General features: G+C 39.2%; 1 protein-coding gene across 12 annotated transcripts in view; it reads left to right on the top strand.

The window, feature by feature from the left end:
- LOC122791769 (CSC1-like protein 2) overlaps positions 1-17255 on the top strand; it is a 993549-nt gene that overhangs the window by 754513 nt on the left and 221781 nt on the right. The gene's annotated exons all lie outside the window — the stretch shown is intronic.

Below are 17255 nucleotides of genomic sequence, written 5' to 3' on the forward strand. Positions count from 1 at the left end.
ATTCCCAGAAAACAAGTTTTTATGAGGTGCACTAAATAGATGAAGCAACACTCTGGACATTCTTCAAAAATCTGGACAGTTAAAACATATGGTCAGGATGTCTAAAGTAGAAAAAACTCACAAGAATGCAACACCCTGACACTTTTAAATCTAACAGAAATCTGCTATTAAAAAACATGTCCTGTGGAAGCATCTGTAAGCATATGCAGAACATGTACTTAGTACATGCTTCACAAATGTAAAGGTATTTTTAGAATTAAATCTTAAAAATTAAAGCATTAGTAAAATATTAAAGTTCATTTATACAGTGATGGTATTTAAAAAAGGTAAATGATTTCTTTTTTAAAAATGTTTTTGTATAATAGAAATAATACACTTGTGCGTGGGTATATTGGTATTTACCCATGTTTGGCTTTGTTTAATTGAACTTTGCCCTTGTGATGAAACTATGCCAGCCGTGGGTAAATCCTGATATATCCACTCACAGATATGGAGTATTGCTAAAACATTCAAGCCATGCCATTCAACGCACACATCAGTGCACTTTGCAGTGTATCCGTGGACAAGCTGAGCAAATCTATTCTTCCTCACAAGTGGTCCTCAACCAGGTAGTGGTGGAACAGATCTTCAGCCACTGGGGTTGACCTTGCTGTGATCTGTTTGCCTCCTCCTCAGCACCAAAATCAGCAGGTATTTTGCCCTGATCCCCCAAGAGGGGGAGTCCATGAGGGATGATCTAGCCCACACTTGGTTCTCCGGTCTTCTTTATGCTTATCTATCCATTCCCCTCATGGCAAAGATGCAGAAAGCAGTTTGGAGCAAGGTTATGGTAATCCTTCTGGCTTTGACAGGTGTAGTTTCCCTTCCATGGGTCTCATCTGATTCACCTTGCATGGGTGCTAGACCTGGTTCCAGATCTTCTCTCACTTGTCCTGGATGCCTCACAAGGATGTCAAGGCCCTTAAGTTTACCTCATGGTTTATCCAGTTCCTGTGATGGTCAGACAATCCAGGCTTTCATGTCAGGTAATACACATATTGACTTCCTTACAAAGACCCTCCACTAGGAACGTTTACAAGAGCAAATAGAAGAAATTTTCAGTTTGGGCTTCCAGCAGGTGTATAGATCCTTTTCAGCCCTCTTCTGGCTATTTTAGACCAGCCTTTTTCATGATGGAGCTAGTTATTGTACTATTAAAGTCCAGTTGGCAGCCATCTCCAGCTTTTATGTAGGAGAAAATCAATCTCATATTTCTTCTTTGAAGATGGCTAAGGCTTTCTTAAGGGGCACCTTCCTTCTCCGGGCCCCCTTTTAGGGACCTTGTTCCTCCTTGGGATATTACCCTCCTTTCAGACTTTGACTAAACCTCCATTTGAACCTGCAGCCACAGCTGAGTTGAAATATATTTGCTGGAAAACTTTATTTCTTGTGGCAGTTATGTCTACATGAAGAGTTTCGGAACTTTACATCCTTTCTTGTAAAGCACCATTTCTCCCTAAAGTGTTGTCAGAATCATTTCTGAACTAGTCTGCCAGTCTTCCTGTCTTCTTTACCCATTTTTTAAGAAGGGAATAGTACGTGCTACAAATCAGATTATATTTGCGTCTCACTACAAACATCAGAAAGATTGACTAATTGTTTGTATCCTTCACTTTACCAAAATTGGGTAAAAGAACATCCAAACTAACTCTCTCAAATTGTCTGAGGGCATTTTGTACATTTATAAAGAGATGTGACACTCTTTGCCTACCACTCCTAAGGTTCATTCTACTGGATCAGTTGCTACCTCAACTGCCTTTTTCTCCAAAGTGCCAATTAATATTTGTTCAGCAGCTGTGTGGTCTAATCAAGAGCGGCCTTAGGTGAACTGGTGCTCTAGGCAAAAGGACTCCATGGTGCCCCCCACCACACACCACCTGGTGCCCCCATCCTGGTCTACCTGCACCAAATAAATACTGGAAAAGCACCCCTGCTAGAGTGGCGCCCCAGGCGGCCGCCTAGTTGGCCTATGCCTAAGGCCAGCTATGGGTCTAATGTCTATACCTTCGTATGTTGTAATCTAGGTCCAGAACATCTTTTGGTTCAGCCATCCTGTGGAATATTCTTCCATGAGTCCTTGCAAGATTTATGCTATTTGGGCACTCTGTCTCATTCATTGAGGTCTGCCGTGAGAGACCGCATCTTATACAAAAGTTATGTAGTTACCATACAGTAGATGCATGTTACCGCTTATCTTCCCTCCCTCCTTCCCCCTTCCAGTTGTCATATTTCCTTGTTCTGGAGTGACTGCTCTGACAGCCTGGTTATGTCTTTGTCATATACTGCATTTCAGGAGTTCTCTGGTTTTCTTTAGAATGTACTTTTTCTCTTGAAGGAGGCCTAATGCTTCTTGCTATAGGAAATGGGCAAACTCAGTCTGAGGTAACTTAGTACAAGGAAGGGATTGTTGGTAAGGGGAGGGGCCTAAGCCATGGATCTAAAGTCTGAGAGTGGCTGAAGATGGATCTGATTAGATTGAACATACTCATTCATTGAGGAGGATGGAAGCAGACGTCTCTCATTATGGTAAGTACATAACTTACTTTTTTATGTCTATAGATTTACTTGACAGAGGTCAAGTATCAATAGCTAGATTTTCACAATGGTGTAAGTTTTTTATTTATACCTTAAATATAGTTTTAATGTAAATACAGGAATCTCTGTATTGATAGTAATATGAAAATGTATGACAGTCTAGCTGTTAGTGCAGAGGATTCTTAGTTTCATAGCTTGAAGAAGAAAAAGAAAAAACTATAACAGGGCCCAAAGGTCATTAAAACACAGGATGTGGTACTCAAGGTGTAAAGGCAGATGGTCGTATCCAGAGATCCAACATTCTTTTAAATGCATTAAGAGATTTGGAACATCCTGTGTCAATTGGATGTGTATTCCAGCTAGTAACAAATAGCAGGGAAACATATGTGCTTCTGTTGACTGTTCTAAACATAGAAGTTTTGTACATGAGGAGATTGTTATTATGTAGATGGAAAGAGTTGCCAGTAATCTCAAGGTTCAATAAAATCATTAAGGCTTCATCATGAAATGCTTTAAAAGTGAGAGAGTCTATCCCTGATATAACAGCAAGCAGTTGAGTGTAAACCCAAGAGTTTTGAATATTCTTGAAAAGATGGCTTCCTAATGAATAATCGAGACATAATTCACCAATCCACACTTCAGTGAGCATAAATGGTTGACCATATATGCTAGTGACCTTGCAGTTCATAAACATTCCTTAAATAAAAGCTGTATATGTTGGTATGAAATGAAAGAAAAAAAAGCTTACATCATCACCACCACCACAAAACACAAGAGTTTGACTAATAAGCAAAGAGCAATACTCAAATGGAAGGCCAGATGTATTGCACTCACTGTACTACAAGTGATCTACATCGCTTGCCCTTTGCTGACGTTGGTTGTAGGCAGTAGTAGTGTCGAATGATTATTTTACTGAATGGCTTTAACACATTGCATGCACACTAACAAAAGAAGAAAAACTACATACAGCCTTAAACTGCTGCCATTCTGTTGCCTCACCCACCACTCCAAGAAGCTGCTTAGCATACTGTTATAGCATCTGCAAATTCATAATTGACACTGAAGTGGCTCCACTGCATATACACAGATTAACATGTATTTACCAAGCCAGTTGCCACAAAGTACTGTCTGCTTAAGTGACTTACTCAAGGGCACACAGTCTGCAAATGAGGGCTTAAGGAATCCAAACCCTGAACCTCTGGAAATACAGCTCACAATCTTAACCCTCTGCACCAACTGACAGACTGTCTATAGCCTGTTTGCAGTTTTTAAAATTATACTAAAGGAGGTAGGTCAAGACTAGGTTGTGGTTCAGGATGGATAATGACCCCTAGCTTCTATGTAGAAGTTCTGAAGTTTTCTTATTGAATCCCTTCAAATCTTCAAAAATAAGTCACTTGGAGTCCTTGTTATTTTAAAGAAGCTTTATTCAAATCAGTGCTTTTGTCTTATAGACTTTATCAGTTCAAGAAAAACTAATTGCGGTTTTATTCTAATTTCAGCAAACGGGTGTGGGAGGATCGGTTTTTGAACTTGTTTTCATATTAACCTTTTAATTTGCCATAACTGTAACTTCCTAATTGGCTCTGCTTCCTTACTACTAATCTCCATATGGTTTTTACAATTAGCATTTTAATTTGCCATAATTGAAGCTTCCGGATTAGTTATGCTTCCTTGCTATGGTTTTCATAAACCTACCAATTTAGTGGTATTTCTCACCACAACTGTGTTTCCATCTCCTTGGTTTTACATTGATGTATGTCTGACTTTTTACTTGGTTTGAAGATTAATAAAAAATATATATTCTAAAGTGGAGCAATGTTGTTCAAATGTTAAGTTTAAGCGAACTGCTGATAATATGCTTAATAATTTGGCTTTGTTTGATTTGAAACTTCAACATATTAAGACTCGCAAATTTTTGAGAGATTATAATGATTTTCATGTGGGGCACGTTTTTGTCTGGCCTAAAGAAAAGGCGCACGTAGAAATTGAATCAGCTAGCAATGAGCTGGTATTTTCTACAAAAACTGCTGATGTTTCATGCTCCGCTGGTGAACGAGTATCTGTAACAATTAATTCACCTTCTAGCAATTTAGAATCTGTAAATGGTGCTGCTATGCATACTGTATGCGAAAACAATTCCGTTTAAGTAATATGGTCCCTGCAAATGATGCTACATCTGATGATAAAACAGCCAAGACCTGTGACTTGTTTGGGACCAGACCGAAGGTTGCCATGACACATGAATTTTTTTTTTCCAAGCTACCAGCCATGACTCAAATGAGGCAAGACTCACGATCAACCAGCAGAGGGCGCCACAAGTGGAAGCTTTCATCAGATCAGATGCAAGAGATGAGGAAAACACGGAAATGAATGACTTCATTTTTAATTTATCCAGTTATATACTGAGCTCAGAGGAACACTCGTTACTGAACAGGGGTTTGTCCTTCATACCTGCTGCATCTTCTAAAATAAGTGAAGTATTATGACTTTTTGCGTGCAATGTAGCGCTCAAATTGATGTTTGGAAATGGTTCTGCTGCTCAGTGTTGATTTGAGAAAACCAAGTACCTATATACCATTTTTACCCCTGCATGTGAGCACTTTTGTTAAAGCCTGTGAGTATGATACATGTTTATTTTTTTCACACAAAAAGAGTTTCTATAACTTAAGTGCGGCTGAGCAACAAGCATTAATGTCCTTACGAGAGAATTGTGATATATGCATTATGCCCGCAGATAAGGGGGGGGGCTCTATTGTTATTATGGACTGTACCGATTACCATAGACAGATGCTAACAATGTTAGGTGAAGAAAATACATATGTAAAACTATCTAATATGAAGCTATGAGACATTAACTATGTGCATGATGTACTTTGAGATATTAATGAACAGAACTCTTGATAAATCACTATATGATGCATTAGTTGTTAGCAAACTGATAGTCCCAGTGATAAAAAGTCTACTGAAGTTACATAGTGGGAGGTTGTCTACTGATGCTACATAGTGGGAGGTTGGCATAATGGTTAAGGTGTTTACCTTACAATCACAAGTTGCAGGGTTTAAGTCTCAGATGGGGTAAATGGCTAGGCTTAAAATGACCCATAAAGGCGGTTAGCCTAGAACTAACCTATGAACCTATAAGGATGCTAGCAAACCACCTCTACACCCATTGTTGCTGGTGAAGGTTGGGTGACACAATCTTGTGCTATCTATGTAGAGAAGAAGCTAAAAGTGTTAGTTTCTACATTTTCACGTTTTAAAAGATACGAGACAGTTTTTGAATTATTTATATGGTTTTGTATCTCAAAAGGGAAACATCAGGGGCTTTGTTATTTAGTAACACTAGATATGTCTCTCATATATATATATATATATATATATATATATATATATATATATATATATATACCTAATGATTTTGGTATTGAGGCTATAAGGCATATATTAATGCATAAGAGTGATTATAGTAAGGCAATTGCTAATACCATATGTTTGGACTTGGTATTGAGAAATAATGCATGTATGTATGCAGATGGTGTCCATTTACAGCAATGGGGGGTTTGCCATGGGCACCCCCTGTGCCAACTCATATGTTAACTTAGTTTTAAGTAAATGGGAAGATGAGAAAGTCTTCTGTACTAATGAATTTATTAAATGTTTAGCCTTTTATTGTTGTTTTGTTGACTGTGTATTGTATGGGAGGGCTCAGACAGATCTGAAATTATTTGTTGAATACTTGAATGACACCACTGACTTCTTAGACTTTACTATGTCATGTTCTAATATAGCAATTGACTTTTTGGATGTGCATTTGGAAATTGATGCCAATGGGGTACTAAACAGCTGTCTTTATTGCAAGAAATGTTGGAAGAATAATTTATTGACTAAAGACAGCATGCATCCCAGACACATCTATACAAACATAGTAAAAGGGCAATTCATGAGAGCCTCTAGATTATGTACGTCAGATGCCAGATTTAGATCTACTTTGAAAGATATGACTGGCAATTTTATACAAAGGGGCTATGATAAAATAATGTTAGACATGAATAAGAAGTTAATACATGATGGTAGAAATAGTGTTTATAAGCCCTATTTAACACAGAAATCTTCAGCAATCCATCAGAAAGTTTGTTCACACAACACAAAGTTAAGATTTGGTCTGAAATACACTAATGATATACACTCCATCTGTGGCATTGTACGAAAAAACTGGCGATTTCTAATTGTAGATGAAAAAAGTATATCTTGTGTGGGTGAAGCCCTGAACTTCTTTTGTAGAAATGCCCTGAACCTAAACAGACAGCTATGTGGAGGGACCTATAAGATGAAAAAGAAGGCCGATATACCATATATGAGGGTTGACACTTTATGCTTGTCGTACTTGCTGCATATGTAGTTTCATTTCTAAGGAACATATTTTTATGCATCCTAGGCTAAATTTTACTTTTATACCATAAAAGTGTTATGATTGTTGTAGTGAGAATGTTGTCTACCTAGCCACCTGTAATTCCTGCATAAGTTTCTATGTAGGAAAAACTAATAATAAACTAAAAGACAGGGTTAGGAGACATGTATATGGTATTAGAAAGGGTGACATAAAGAATGCTTTGGCTAGGCATGTGGAAGAACACACAGGCCATACATTTTCTTTTAGAATTATACAAAAAAATAAATGCTAACAGTAGGGCAGGTGACATTGTGAAACATACAAAACACGCTGAATTATTATGGATTTTAAAATGGCAAGCAGACAGGTGTCCAGGGCTGAAAGGATCTGTCCCTGTAAAATCTGCACTAGAGGGACGTAAATTGATTTATTAACTATATGATTGTTTGATTGTTTTATAATGTGATTAAGCTATGTATATAAACCTGCTGTCTCCATTATGTTTTTAGATCTGATGAAGCATTCATGTTGGAACACGAAAGTGCTTATCTTTTATTAAAATTTATGGTTTTAGCTGTGGTGGTCCTGCTGGTTTTATTTCTAAATTTGTAACTTGGAAAACTGCCCTCTTGCTGGCAATCACTTCTGCTAAAGAGTCTCTAAGCTTCAGGGTCTCATTGAGGTGAAACCGTTCCTCATCTTCCATCCACAGTCTCCCTCATTAGTAACCCTTCCTTTATGCCAAAGATGGTGTCAGACACATTTAAATCAGGCCATACACCTGCCTACCTTCTTTTCCCAATCCACAAAACCAGGGGGAAAGATTCTTCATTCCTTGGATGTACATAGATAGCTCCATTACTATCTTGACAGGACTAAGACTTGAGAAAATCAGACCAACTCTTTGTGGTCTTTGCCTTTGAAGGAAAACCAGTTTCAAAACAGATTGTCTCCAAATGGATCTCTCCGTATATCTCATTTTGTTACAGCCATCATGGTAAGGAGCCAACTAAACTGTCAGGACTCACTCTACTAGGGCTATGGCCTCTTCCGCTGCCTTTCTAAAAGACGTCCCTACCAAGGACATTCTGAAGCTGGTACCTAGTCAACTGTGCATACCTTCACCAAACTTTTCCATTTATTAGCCTTTTCCAGGTCCAGAGCAAGATTCGCCACTGCTATTCCACAGGGCATCCTGTTCTCTCCCTATTCTACCTTCCACCCACCTTTTCAGCTTCAGGAATTCTCCCACAAGTCAGGACTGCAACAGTGAAACACAAAGAACATAGTGCAGTTGCGTACACTTACCATAAATGTAAATGGTCAAGTGTATTCACTGTTGCAGTCTCTTTTCTCTCTCTCTTCCCTTGTTAGCCTACAGGGTAGACTTGTACAAACTTCATCTCAAGCCAAGGGGGCCCTCCTTTTTGTCCCTTTCCTTGCTTATGTTCTCTATCGTAGGCCCTTTACTTTAAGTCCCATCTTTGGGGACTCCTACCTTCACGGTGGCAAGAAAAAAATGAAATCATGATGTTGGCTGACCCCCTGTATACCTGAGTATACTGACATCTGTCAGGGCATTCGCCACCTGTTGGAGGGATATTTTTTCTCTGGTAGTCAGACTAGCCATGGGCTTTCATAGCAGGAAATCCCACAAGTCAGGACTGCAACAGTGAGTACTCTCCAACATCTACATTTATGGTAGGTGTACACAGCTGTACTTTCACACTCCATTCTGAACCACTATCTGCTCTCAAGCTACTCCCTTTAGTTTTTATGCTGTTTTTCCTGGTTGGGACCTCCCAACTCCCTTAGGTTGCTTTGGCTTCGATCAGACTGCTTCCAACACTTGGGACTTAGTTCTCAAACTTATGGGTGATGATTAACTGCAGGTTTGTTAGCATATGTGGTTGATCTTTTATGCTTGCTGAAGTATGAGTGATAATGATTGTTTTAACCATTCATTAGGAAGCTGGATAAGACATGTCTTTACAGTGATATGTTTTGTGAATTTCCACTACATGCTTGCTAAAGCTCTGGTGGGTTATCCCTGGGGTATGTACAATGTAAACAGTTCTCAATGTGTGCATCGTACATGTTGGTTAATAATTTAGATAGCCTAATTTTACATCTGAACAATCATGCTTACAGTTTTGAGTGCCCAGTTTTGACTGGTTGAGCATTGTGTTTAAAAAATATAAATTTTTGTGTATTAATACACCTAAGTCCGTGATAACATTAACAATGGACACTGAAAATGAGGAAGCTGAGACATGAGGTAGATTTATGCAACCTGTTTTCCTAGCTAGCAGAGCCCTCCATCATATGTGACTATGATACTGTTGATACATCCTAGGGAAGGCAGCTTTAGGATCAGTAATAATTGGACATGCTTGGGTGAGAACTACACCCCTCTCCCACCAGACCATGTTGAAACTCTGCTCCTTAATGTCCTATTTGAAAAGGAGTTGCTTTTCAGATTCCCTCAGAACAGATGTTTAAAAAGCTGTAGAAGAGCAAGATAATGCAGTCAGTGAAACAGGTGTGTCAATATTGTGTACCTAACTATAGAAGAAATTACCCCATAAAAAATATGGTCCTCTGTCCAAAATCAGAACAAAGGAAAATCACTTAAAGGGAGCCAAGTCCACTACAAGAAGAAATTATGTTAAAAAGGAAAGCCTGCAGGGGTGAGACATAAGTAATAAGGAAAACGGCTGTGAAACAACAGAGCTGATCTCTCCTCATCCTCCCAAATCCCACTCCAGTCCACCATCCCTTTAACTCACCACCCCCTTCCTAAACCAACCTGTCAAAAAGTAGAACACATGCGCCTTTTGTAAAAAGTTGGAAAAATCAGAGAAAATGAGTGGCTGTTTAAAAGTGTAGCCCAAGAGTTCGTATTGGGGCTTCATAAAAGAATACAATTTAATTGTCAGGAATTCTTCCACTGCCCAGAGAATAAAGAAACTTAGTGCCATCTTTATTCAAAGCTCTATTGTGGTATGGGGCCACAGAGAGAATACCACAAGTAGAAGATGGCAAAATGATTTACTCAAGACCATTCATAGCCCTTGGGAGTCCAGTCTTGGATTTCTGAAAGGTAAACAAGTTTCTAAAGGTTCAAGTTCAAAATGCATTTCCTCCTTCCCCAAGCCTTCATTGTAACATTGGATCTGAAGGGTGCCCACCTCCACATACCCATAAAGTAGACAAGTCAGTGCCTCAGGTTTGACGTAGGGATGTCCCACTGCCAGTTCATTTTCTTGTTTATTAATTTCTCCACGACTTTTGGGTTTCTAATACCATAATGGGAATTGACCCCATTCCCAAGTCAAAGTACGATTAAAGTTTATGAAATTAGTATTGTTTCAATCTGTGTCAGCCAGAATTTATCTTTGCAGCACCCACAGTATGCCCAGTAATGACGACTCCTGCAATCCATACAGCATTACATAGGTTCATAGATAGATAGATTAGTACTAAGCTAACTGCCCTTGTGAGCCATTTTAAGCCTAGCCAGTTATGCCTTGAGACTCAAACCCTGCACCTTGTGTTTGTAAGGCAAACACCTTAACCATTAGGCCACCCTCCCAACCCCTATTGTATTGCTAACATACCAAACTACGATTGCAGATTTTTTTTTATAAGACCTGTTACTCCTACTACATTTGGAACTGTCTGGGTATCTTTCTTCCATGTTGCTCTCATTTCTGCCTGCAAATCCTGATATTATGACTTTGTGTCTCTCTCTGTGCAAGACACTGTAGTGACTGGGTGCGGCGATTTCAGTGATCAATGCCACTTTTGTCTTCTTTTCATGGGCCACTGTATCTGGTTTTCTAGCATCTATCTTTTGAACTGTTGGTAATGGGTGATCCCATGTAACGTAGACTTCATCATTTTCCATCATGGTTTTTGGCTCATGTTTCTAGTGTTTTTCATCCACTTCAGTACGATAATGTTTGCACAATCCCCAGTGCCACATTATTATGCCTTTCGGTATACAGTCCTTCTGCTATTAGTATGTCACAACCAGCAACAAGGTGTACAACTTTTTCCAGTTCTTTTACAAAACCTACATTTGTCTTTCTCCCACATGTTTAATGGACTTTGTAAACCAGTAGGTTTAATTTTTGTGAGTTTTCTAATTTAACCTGGTGGCCAACGTGTGTGTGTGTGTGTGTGTGTGTGTGTGTGTGTGTGTGTGTGTGTATGTGTGTATATATATATATATATATATATATATATATATATATATATATATATATATACACATACACAAAATGTGTGTGTATATGTGTGTGTGTATATATTGCTGTGTGCGTATATGTGTGTATATACATATAGTGCCATTCGATTCTTGGCTGGAGCGTCTTCTTGCGGAGTCTGCGTGTCCTCCCTGTGGTGGTAGAGTGATGTTCAGAGACATGGAGGTAGGTGCGTGCGTGAATGGGTGTGCCTTCTTTGTTCCACTGTAGCGACCCCTAACTTAGAAAAGCCAAAAGACAGACATATATTTTATATATATATATATATATATATATATATATATATATATATATATATATACATATATATATATATATATATATATATATATATATATATATATATATATATATATATATATATATACACATATATATATACACACATATATATATATATATATAAAGGTCTACTGCAAAACATCTAAAACCCATAACATTGAATTTCATAACATCGAAAATGTGCATCAGAACATCAAACACTACAAATCACAAGAAAATAACATCCCCTCCACATAAAACGACACCAAACACACTTTTTACTATGTTTCTGCAGGGGGGGGGCAATCCCCCCTGCACCCCTCCCCCATGTGGGGGGCTATTCGTAAATTAAATATACCAACTCCAAGGTCGCACTACAGTGGGGAAAAAGTTAATTTCCTAACCCCACTGTATCAAGCCCCCCTGTAGAAACTTAGTAAAACGTGTGTTTGGTAGTTTGGTGTCATTATATGTGGAGGGGATGTTATTTTCATGTGATTTGTAGTGTTAGATGTTATGGGTTTTAGATGTTTTGAATTTTAGATGTTCTGATCTCAATGTTATGAAATTAGATGTTATGGGATTTGGCTGTTTTGAAGGGGACCCATGTAATATATATATGTATATATATATGAATATATATGAGTGTGTGTATGTGTGTGTGTGTGTGTGTGTGTGTATATATATATATATATATATATATATATATATATATAGTACAAAAAAATTTCCACAGCATTAGATATACCATGGAACACAGTGAAGACAGTCATCAAAAAGTGGAGAAAATATGGGACAACAGTGACATTGCAAAGAACTGAACGTCCCTCCAAAATTATTGAAAAGACAAGACAAAAACTGGTCATGGTGGCTGCCAAGAGACCTTACAGCAGCACTGAAGGAGCTGAAGGACTTTCTGGCAAGTACTGGTTGTGTGCTACATGTGACAATCTCCCACCTTCTCTGTATGTCTGGACTGTGGAGTAGGGTTGCAAGATGGAAGCCTTTTCTTACACAGAAAAACATCCAGGCCCGGTTAAAATTTGCAAAACAATACATAGTCTCCCAAACGCATGTGGGAAAATGTGTTCTGGTCTGATGAGACCAAGGTTCAACTTTTTGGCTGTAGTGCATTATTTAAACATATATTACAACATAATTCAGCCCATTTTGTTTTTTGGGGATAAAGTGGATGGGGATCATATTATGGTTTCCAAAAAACATTAAATTTTAACTAGAAATGAACGTATATGGATTTTTAACTTGGGAGCTTTATTTAAACCTGGTCTTAATGACCATTGGTAATATGGATCACCTGTATTAGTATATTATATATGCATGCTGATAAGTGTATATATGTGTATATACAAATATATATTATTTTATATGCATAGTTGTACGTTGACAGAAATGTTCTTCATGGAGTAATACTGTATGGGATTTTTGGTTATTGATTATTATATATACTGTGGCTTTAAACACCATGTTTTTCCATATATTTTTTTCTCTATATATATTCAGGACATACTGCTTTTAGTAGCACACTGATGACGCCATGCAGCGTGACCGGTCTGTGAAGCAGACTGTCTGCCATTAAAGTCAAGTACGCTTTCGTTTGCTTTATTTTTTAGTGCTGGTGTTTTGTGGTATTGTTGGTTTATCTCCGAGCACTTTGGTCATTGCACACCGTTTCTTTTTGGTTTGGATATTTTTAACGAGTGCTGATGGTTTATTGACAGTGATATGTCTATACGACATCACATATTGGTTATTGGTATTAAGTCTGAGTATTTGGGAATTCTATTAGCAGTCGGAGGCTACAATTTGTCATGCTCGTCATACAGAAATGGCAGCTGAGCAAGATATTAGGTCGTTTTTGGATAATCTTGTTACAGACAAGGACAACCTTTCTTTTAATATGGAGATAGTGTTTTCACATAATCTACATGGGCCTGAGAAGTCGGGCATGCAACAACAGTTTAAGAGATTCATGGAGATTACAAAAAAGGTATGCTCTAATGTTTGGCACTGTAAATTACTGAAGACGTATTTTAATGCCAAAATTGCTCCAATGGGGCTGCGTATATACGTAGAACCTTTGATGGGGCAGATGATGCAACATTTATGCAAAAATGGCTCAAGATACAACAAACCGTGTCAAATATGTTCATTTCATTGTTAATTGAATATTATGAACAGCAGTTACCATTGTTAATGGCCAAACTTAATGAATGTTATGAGAATGTCAAAGTTTGTTACTCAAGGTTGCATTGAGAAACATGCTATATTTTTAAAAGAGACTGCTAAATATGGTAGGGTTACAAGAAGGTAAAATTAAAAAATATCAACAGGATTTAAATGATTTTAAAAGTGATAGTGCTTACACTTGGAAGAAGACCAAGAGGTCGGTTCATTTTTCAGAATCCAATAGTGTCAGTAGACCAAAAAGAAAGAGGGTTCGATCTATACTCAGAAAAACCATCAATATGTCCAGTACCTCTGAGGCCTCATCAGGTTATTCTGATACAGCAGTACAATCTTTATCATTTTCCCCGATATCTAAGAGATCAAGTCCCTTTAAAAGGGAAGGCCGCAAGCATCGGAAGTGAAGCAGTGGAGCAAATGTTCAACAGTTTACAGACTTAAATGACAGATATGGGTTTGGTACTGAATCTCAACTAATAGAGAATCAGTTGGTAGTTAATTTAACTGATTATCACTTTTCTGATGTAGAGTCACAATTGCTTAATAAAGGATTGGGATTTGTACCGTTTTATGATTCCCATTTTGATACAGTAGAAAATATCAAGGAATTTTGTAGAGTGCTTTATCTGAAATTTTCTTTGCACAAAAACAAGTACAATTGGGACTGAATAGAGGGGCATTTAATCTTAAAAATCCAATTTTCAACCACCTTATCATGGGTCTGTTAAGATTTTTGAACAGGTATTACAGGAGTTACATGTGAACTAGGCACATATTTTTAAGAATTTTTCTCATAATTTAACTAGTAAGAAAGTTGCGGTGGGAAATTTAAAAAATAACGACAGGCTGGTAATTTCTGGTGCAGACAAGGGAGGTGCTATAGTGGTTTGTTCTACAGGAATATAGACATGAAGCTATTAGGCAATTAATGGATCCAATATCTTATTGTTGCTTTGCAGTTGATCCAACTTTGGGGTTCAAGAGGACAATTGAATATTTGAATCGTATTGTGGCTGAAGGGATTATTCAGACATCTTTGGTGTTTAAATTGACGGTAGATGATCCACAACCACAGTATTTTTTACAGCAGTACTGAAAATTCATAAGTCAGTCACTAAACCCTCCTGTTCGCCCTATTGTTGCTGGTAGGGGGTCACTAATGGTGCCTATTTCCATTTATCTTGAATCCATACTTAAACTTCTTTTGGTATTTGTACAAGCCAGAATTAAAGATACTAACCAAATTTTGTCACAAGTCCCATGCAGTGCATATTTGGGTACCCCCGATGTACAGGCATTATATACCAGCATTCCACATCAAAGTGGTATCATAGCAGTAAAATATTGGTTAGAGTATTCAGATATGTACAATGAAGCTGAGGTGGAATTTTTATTGACACTATTGGGATTGGTGCTGGAACATTGGTTCATAGGTTCATAGATTAGTACTAAGCTAACTGCCCTTGCGAGCCATTTTAAGCCTAGCCAATTATCCCTTGTGAGACTCAAACCCCACACCTTGTGTTTGTAAGGCAAACACCTTAACCATTAGGCCACCCTCCCAACCCTAAATCCCAACATAATGCCTTTTTGTTTGGTCAGGAATGGTATCTGCAGATTAAAGGTACCTCTATGGGCGCTATGTTTGCACCCATTTATACGGACTTTTTCATGGGGTATTTTGAGTTGCAGTATATATATATATATATATATATAAAATGAAGACTATCAGTTTTTATCCCAGCTAATCATGTAGCGCAGATACTTGGATGACTGGTCGGTATTCTGGAATGGCAGTCTGAAAAGTTGTAGGACATTTGAAGCCTACTTGAGTAACAGCAAATATGGTATATATTTTAGTGGGAAAATTGATTTATTTAATGTAGAGTTCTTGGATGCAAATGTAACTAAAGATGTTAAGTTGTCAATCTCGCCTTCATTCTTGCTGGATGGGTTCGGAGCCGAACCTCGGCTCCGACTCTGCCTATTACTAAAGCTTGAGAGCTATTATTTACCGGCTCGAGGCTATCCTATGTCCCATAATGCTAGGCGTGATATACCCAGATCTTGTTTGCCACTTCAGCTACGAGGTTGCGTCTTTTTGCCGGCTCAGGTTGTATTAATATTTTTCTTGGTTTTTAGTCAGCTTTTTGGGGTTAAAATATTAGCGATAGTGTTTTTTAGTTACTACCCTTAGATCCCTGTTTAGGATTCCCTCTTGGGTAGTTTTTGATACTGTTTTTTCCCCTCACCTAATAGTTAGGCCCCTGGCCAGTCCCCTTCCATTCTTATTTGTGTGCGTTTGTGCCTTGTTAGATTGTATTAAAAAGTGTGGGGTTTTGTTATATTTTTTCCTAGTCTGTTACAACTTTTTTGTGTGTATGTGTGTTTGACTGATTGTGACTAGACAGTTGTCCCTTTTTCAGGATGTCTAAAGACACTAAGGTCTCTGGCTTCAAGAATTGTGACTCGTGCTGTCAGAAGATGTCTCTGACAGACGGTCACACTTCTTGTGTATATTGCTTGGGCCCTCTGCACCTGCAGGACTCTTGTTCTGTCTGCCACACGTTCAGTCCAAGAGTCCTGCAGGAACGCAGGAATAAACTTATTTTGAGAGGCTTGTTAAAGCCTGAAGGTTCCCCGGCTAAGCCTTCATTGGGTAAACCTTCTAAGCCGGCCAAACCATCGGCTCCATGTTCGGAGTCATCGTCAAGCAGTGCTATTACTACCACTGCATCGGTTCCGGACGGAACCGATGCTTCTAAGCCTCAGTCAGCTCCGACTCTGCTGTTGGAGCCGTCTTTGAGCAAGAAGCGTTCCAAGTCTCCTTCCCTGGAATCTGTCCACTCTGCTCCGAAGTCTCCCTTGTTATCGGAGCGGAGTCACAGGTCCCATTCCCCTCGGTCTTCTAGGCTGTCGGACCATGACCTCGAAAGGGTGGTTAGCAGACTACTTAAGTCACAGGCACTGGCCCAAATGTTGCATAGCCCTCCTCATCAGGCAGTGGCTTTAACTTCTCCCTCTTCGATTCCTCCTCCGACTCTTCCTGTGAGTTCGGAGCCGGAGATCATAGGGGTCGGGAACATCAGAGCCAATACCACCCCTTTCAGCTCCCTCGTCAGCTCCGATCTCTTCCTTGGTTCCATCCTTGGAGGCATCCGGGTGCTGGGACTCTCTCGTCAGCTCCGAGGGGGCGAGTGGCATCAGACCCTTGTCCGACCCCATTCTCCCTCTCGGAGCTTCGGCGCAGGTGAGTTCGGCCCCGACATCGGCCTCGGAGCCATCCCTCTCGGTGCCGGGAGGAGTCCTTGTCTCTTCGGAGCGGGGACCCCCTTCCCTGCCTGATAGGGGGCGCCTTTGAGGTCATGAGGAGTGTGCTGGCCCCTGTGCCTGCTCCACGGTCGGCTCCTTCGGCTCCTCCCTCTATGGTGCCTGCTACAGTCTCTACCCGCTCTCTCGATCCCGAGCGTGGAGAACCGACGCTACAGGTAGCCCCATTGGGTGTATCCTCCTCTTTTGAGGCCTCCCCTGATCCTTCACAGGAGCCCCCT

Source organism: Protopterus annectens, chromosome 1.part2 (genome assembly GCF_019279795.1).
Source record: "Protopterus annectens isolate FY-2018-M chromosome 1.part2, PAN1.0, whole genome shotgun sequence".
NCBI lineage: Eukaryota > Metazoa > Chordata > Ceratodontiformes > Protopteridae > Protopterus > Protopterus annectens.